This window comes from Oxyura jamaicensis, chromosome 15 (genome assembly GCF_011077185.1).
Source record: "Oxyura jamaicensis isolate SHBP4307 breed ruddy duck chromosome 15, BPBGC_Ojam_1.0, whole genome shotgun sequence".
In the NCBI taxonomy this organism is placed as follows: Eukaryota; Metazoa; Chordata; class Aves; order Anseriformes; family Anatidae; genus Oxyura; species Oxyura jamaicensis.
The window spans coordinates 4,888,042-4,894,569 of NC_048907.1; the positions used below are offsets into that span (position 1 = coordinate 4,888,042).

General features: G+C 49.1%; 1 long non-coding RNA gene across 1 annotated transcript; it reads left to right on the plus strand.

Moving 5' to 3' along the window:
• The first annotated feature begins 316 nt into the window (after window positions 1-316).
• On the plus strand, window positions 317-1,460 carry LOC118175117. Its single transcript, XR_004754886.1, has 3 exons — window positions 317-449; window positions 693-928; window positions 1,266-1,460. It is a non-coding gene; the product is annotated as an uncharacterized LOC118175117 (long non-coding RNA).
• Window positions 1,461-6,528: the final 5,068 nt, after the last annotated feature.

A 6,528-nucleotide genomic window follows, 5' to 3' on the forward strand; every position in this document is an offset into this window, starting at 1 on the left:
CCAACGCAATCTGAGACAAAGTGAGCGGTCTTTTCATCGGGGCACCTGGGTCTTCAAAGCTGCTGAACACAACTGTATCATTAAGAAGGCATGTGCTGAAACACTGGACATTTTCCCACCACGCAGCCCAGTAATGGGATCTGCTCCCTTTGCCTTTTCTCATCTGCTGGTTCAAACCTCAAAAAAATCGCCCTGTTCAGCACCTTCTCAGCTGCTAATCCCTCAGGCCTAATTGGTGCCTCTGCTGGAGCCCTGGCCATGGAGGGCTCTGAGGACCAGGCTGTTACTGGCTGCATGTTGGTCCTGCCTCACCCCAGGGAACAGGCAGAGGGTATAAACCAAATAGGGGTTGGAGACAGAAAATTAAGAAATAATCTGATCAAATGTTGTTGGAAGGGACTTCAGAAGGTTTCTGGTCCAAATCCCTGCAAAGAGCATATCTAGAGCAGGTTAGTCAAGCTTCGTCCAGCAAAGTTTCAGATGCCTCTGGAGACAGAGATAACAACCTCTCTGTGTCCCTGTCTGAGTATTTGCCCACTCTCACTGTGGGAATTTCCTTCCTGTATTTGGCTGGAATTTCACACCCAGCTTGGGGTCAGTTCTTTGCCCCATCCCTGTGCACCTCTGTCTCTACACCCTCAAATCATAGGAGTGAAGACACCGATAAAATCTCTTCACCTTCTCATTTCCAGGCTGATGGGAGTCCCTGTGCATCTCCCATCCTACAGCTCCTGACTGCCTCGATACCTCCTGTGGACTCAATCCAGCATCTCCATGCATTGCACTGGGGAGCTTCAAACTGGCCACAGCACTGCAGGTGGGATATCAAGGAAGGGCTGGAAGAGCCAGGGGCAACCAGAGAGTATAATCCCTGCACACATACATGCACAGGCACATGCACACACACCCACGGATGTTGATTCTGAGGGTAACAGTGCACATCGAAAAGGTGGTGTCTGCCACATTATGAGGTCTGTCCCACTCATTGGGAGACGTTGTCTCAGCTCACTGCTGAATGCTGAGCCTTGCTGAGACCCCCCAGATTTGTACCTCTGATATTGATGTAAGTGGCAGGGAGCCCTGTAGCCAGTAGAGCATGACATTATCCTTCTATTTAACAGGGAACACCAAGGGTGAGGCAGGCCCTGAATCAGCTCCCCAGCAAAGAGATGGCAGAAAGGCCCCTCTCCACTCAGCACCCATCTCTCAGAAAATAAATGGGTCCAAGGTCCCTGAAGGTGTGTTGGCAGGGTAGGAGGATGCAGGGAGTAAACTGCGGCGTGAGCAAAGGAGAACATGCATGTGGGAGATAAGAGGGTCTGGGACTGAAGGATCCCAGGACTGGAACGCGTACTGGATGGGGCTGGGACGTGTGATGGATGTATTGGAGCGAGACTGGGAAGTGCATGGACAGGGCTGGGAGCTGGGCAGGGTGAAGGGGAGGTCGGGGGGTGGAAGGCTGTGAGGTTTGGGAACACATGGAGAAAAGCTCATCTCCTAAAGTACATTTTCTGAATCCAAAAGAAGACAAATGTGATTTTCTCTTGGTTATTGTATAAATTTACAAGCACACTGACACAGGGCAGAGCAAACAGCAGCAGTGTCAACCTCTAATAGAGATGAATGACAAACATATTTAATGAATTAAAAGATGATGAAGTATTACTGACAAAGCAAACACCCACACATTGTGCACGCTGTCACTGATCTATGTGACACAGCCCTTGAACAAGGGATCAATCAGCACAGCGAGCACATAGCATTGGGCAGCACCAGGGGTCTGTGAGATGCCGGGCAGCAGCCTGGGCAGAGGGGTGGTCTGGGGGCTTTGTGGATGCTGCTGGTGATGGGAGCTGATGTAACATGGGATGCAGACAATCCATTGGGCTTGTTCAGCTCAGACACTGAGCTTTTTAAGGTGGGGTATGCAAACTTTTGGTTGTCTGCATGATGAAGATTCAAAGCTGAGCCAAGCTAGACGTTCAGAGCAGGCAGGAATAGATTTTTTGATCCTGAGCATCCACGGGTCTGGGCGTTCAGCTGAGAGCTCAGTGTTGAGCTGTGGTGTTGCTGAGATCCAGGAGTACGCAGCAAGGACAATGCAGCTTCATAGCCTGGCTGTGTCTGCAGACTTAGGAATGGGATTGTCCTGGACTTCACGGTTACAGACATGCCATGGTTGGTGCTCATATTGGGTTGCCGTATGCTTGACAGCTCAAAATGAGGCTAAAACAGAGCTGGAAGCCCATTGCTGGCTTGTACAGTGGCTTGGTGCAAGGACTGAGCTGTGCTGCAGTATTGGGATTAGAGTCCAATTGTTTGGGCATGCAGGGATTTGTTGGGAGGTCTGGGTCACCCTGAAATTAAGTATTCAAGCTAGGCCACGGCAGCTACAGGACAGTGCATATGCTCCCTATATTGGGTGCACAGGGCTTGTTGGGTGTCCAGTGGCAATAGCTGAGGCGTCCTCAGCACAGGGGTTGAAGGTTGGTTGTGCCTGGCTCTGTATGTGTGCAGGGGGCTCTGGCCTCTTCTTGCTCAGCCACAGAGCTGAGCTACCAGTGCTGAGCCACGTCACCTGTGGTTGGGTTTCTGGTGCCAGATCAGGGCTAAAATTCCTGCTGAGTGCCAATACTTGCTGTGATTGCATGCTGCCCCTGTTTTGTGGGGTGTATGGCCCTAGGACCATCCAGCCCCTTCAGTCCCAGTTCCTCCTCCAAGCTCTCACTGCCCAGCACTGTTTTGCTCTTCCCCTTGGGATAGATGGCCCCATCTTTTCAGTGTGTTTCTGTCATGTCTTAGACCTTGTACACAGCCTGACCCACGTATAATTAGAGTATAATTAGGCATCTGGGAGATGGGGCAGGGAAACCCTGCTGGGGTAGGGGGATGGGAAGGGAGAGGCAGGCAAGCATCTGGGATCAAAAAGTCATTGTTGTCAGTGCTCGTGTATTGCAAAGCCTTAGTCTGGATTTCAGAGGCAGGGCTGAGGAATCACTTCTGATTCTAATTTTTAATGGTTGCATGTGTGTACCTCCCCCTCATGCAGTGGTTACATGGCAAGAGCTGCCCTGCATGGGGCTCGTTAACAGAAATTCCCTGCATCAGCTCTTCCTCTGCTCTCATCACTCGGTAATGTTGATGCCTGCAAAGCCTGCTGTTGAGAGGTTAGGTGATGTTGAGATGCTGAGATGTTGCTCTTCCTGAAGTCAAAGGGAGCTGCAGGAGGTTCCTGGCTGACTCTGTGCAGGGGGACAGACCCTGAACCAGTCCTCCAAGTGGTGGATGCTCCTGCTCAGAAAGGCGCCCACACTGCTCCTGTCCTTTTGTTTCCTCCTGACATTTTCTGTCTGACCAGACCAGAACAGCTTTTAAAGAGGAGAAAGTTATACATCTGGGGGAGCTTTGCTTGCTTCATTGTCAGTGTGGCATCTCTGGGCAATACAGATCTCTGCAGAGGAGGTGGGTAGAAAAAGCAAAAGCCTTGGCTGTGATACCAGGACAGCCCCCACACCCATTTGCCCATGCCCCCATGAAAGTGATTTCAATCCCACTGCTACCAGACAGTCGCTGTAGCATTGGCAAGACATGAGACAGCTCAGCGTATGTTCCTCACCCCGTTGATGTGGCTGTAACTCCTTCTGCATCAGCTCTTCGGAGACAGATTGTTTCACGGCACCTGTGATTTATTAAGCTGCCTATTTGAACACCGTGTTGCACAGATTTCCTGTGGCTGCCTGCACATCTGCTCAGGGAGAGCACTCAATAAAGGCTGCCTATAAATACAAAGGCCAGAGGGGAACATGCCCTGACAATGAAACTAAACAAAAAGGGGGAAGCTCTGGGCAGAGGAGACAAACAGACAGAAGCAGCGCTTCAAAACAGTGCTCAGAGAGCAGTGATTGCAGGTGTGCTGCCGAGCTGGCTGGGCACTGCACATGGAGCCCTGCAGGGGTCAGGTTCTGTTCAGCGTTTTTATTAATGGCACGGATGATGGACTAGCAAAAGCACTTACAAATTTGTGGGTGAACCTTTGCTGTAAGGAGCAAACACTTCGGAGAGCAGGGCTGGAGTTCAAAACTAACCTCAATAAATAAGAGAAATGTTGCAAGCCGAGTAAGAGAAAATTCAACGAAAATGAATGTGAAGCAGTGAGCTCAGAAAAGAGAACTCAAATGAGAAAAAACAAACGGAGAATACCGGAGGAGACGATGATAAAGGGCACAAGGGGCCATGGCATTACCGCCAGGCTGTGATGTACTCTTCAGGCTTCCCATGGAAAAATCTTTTCCCCCTGCAAGAGTTAAAGGTCAGGCCCCACTGTTGCTCACATTGTTGCTCATAGACTCACAAAGCGGAGGCCAGTTCTGCCCTGCCAAGCCTTGCCTGCAGGAACAACTTCTGTAGGCCCCCAGGGTGCATAAGAGGCAGAGCAGAGCACATGTCCAAGCCTTCAGTCCCACACTGATCCCCAGAGAGACCCGCTCCCGGGGTCAAGGCTTGCATCTCGGTAACTGCCCTTGCCAGCAGCATGTTTGGGGAGGAGTTCGGGCCTCCGTGACCCACCAAGTCTTCCAAAGTGCCCTCAACTAAGCATTTTCCTCTCTGGATGGAGACAGCAAGGCAAGGGGGTAAGCTCAGCATCCCACACCTGCACCCTGCCTTCTGTTGAGCCAGTAGCAGGCAGGGCAGCAGGATGGCTGTGTGTGTGTCCCTTCTAAGAATGATTTTCCTGCTGTGTAATTCTAGCCTGCTTGAATGGGGACAGGCTTAGTGGCCCTGCTTGTCCCCAGTGACACCCTGAAGGACACCGAGTGCCTTTTGGGGTGGTCGGGCTGCTGCAGACACCGGCGGCAGGGCTACAGGGATGGCTGCACGCTGCTCTCCCAGTGCTCATCAGCCAGCAACAACCGAGAAAACGGATCTTGATGCACATTCTGATCACAGGATGAAGGTGTCATGCACGTAACCAACATTTAAATGCAGTCCAAAATGAATCAGGAGAGTATTTCCAGCAGGGAAGCAGCAGCCTCTCCCTCTCCATCTGCTTCTCTTTATTCCTTCGCAGCTCACTCGTGGTCATGAGGAAGGGCTCAAATTGAAGAGGGCATTCCATTAATGATGAGCAATGAAGAAAAAACACGTTATATGGTGAAAAACATAAAGAGTTTGGGGTGGGACGGTGTTCTTTTTTTCCCCTTTTTTTTTCCTAATCTAGCCCTGATATCAGGGATATTGCTCTCTGTAAATTCACTGGCTAAAACTCCAAGGAGGAAGAAAGCCATTTAAGCTAAAAGCAATATTATCACAAGGATATGTGTCTATAAACTGACCAGACATAAATTTAGGCTGGAAATTGGAAGAATGCTCCTAACAGCTGGAGTAATGAGGCTCTGGCACAGCCTCACAGATAGCAGTGAGTAGAAAGAAGAAAAATAAAAAAGCAAGAAAAAAAAAAAAAAGCAAGTTTTAAGATGGAATTTGCTCATGAAGGGGGCATATGTGTCTTCTATTGGTACTCTGCTACTCTCTTTACCCCATGCAGGACAGGCAGATGTTAATTTTCTTTGTTCTAGATTTGTCTCCTATTAATTTAACACAGTGTCCTCAGATGTTGTGTTATGAGGAAGAAAACAGACTCTTTATCCCCTTAATAATTTTACAGCATCTTCTACATCTCGTGAGAACAGATTTCATATCCAGAGAAGGGCTGCAAAGCTGGCGAAGGGTCTGGGACACAAGTCTTATGAGGAGCAGCTGAGGGAGCTGGGGTTGTTTCGTCTGGAGAAAAGGAGGCTCGGGGGAGATCTCATTGTACTTTACAATTACCTTAAAGAAGGCTGTAGCAAGGTGTGGATCAGGCTCTTCTCCCAGGCACCCGGTGATACAACAAGGGGAAGTGGCCTCACGTTGTGCCAGGGGGAGGTTTGGGTTGGTTATTAGGAGAAATTTCTTTACTGACAGGGTTGTGCAGCATTGGAACGGGCTGCCCAGGGAAGTGGTGGGGTTGTCATCCGTGGAGGTCTTCAAGAAACCTATAGATGTAAAACTTTGCAGCATGATTTGTCGGTGGACATGTCCATACTCAGTTAAAGTATAGAATAGATGATCTTAGAGGGCTTTTCCAACCTGAGTCATTCTACGTTTCTATTCTGTGATCTCCTGTTATTTATTTTCCAGGCTTTTTCCTGTCATCTTTGTAAGTGTATTCACATTCATGAAAACCCATGTGTATGACGGCAGTCCTGATGCCAGCTCAGATACTGTCCACCTGAATTTTTTGACTGTCCACGAAGGCCCAGCCTTCCACCACACCTATGACATTTCTCCAGTGTAAAGAAATACAGAAATCAGCGTTTGAGCCATTTTACACTTCCAGTTTCACTTGGTGGCTCAGATTATCAGGGAGGGAGCTCCTCTTGCAAGATGTTTGTTGGCTTTTTCTGATTTATATGTATTTATTTATTTATTTTCTGCTGGTCATACCCTTTTAAGCATCATTTAAAAGTCTTTCCTGTGCAGAGACTG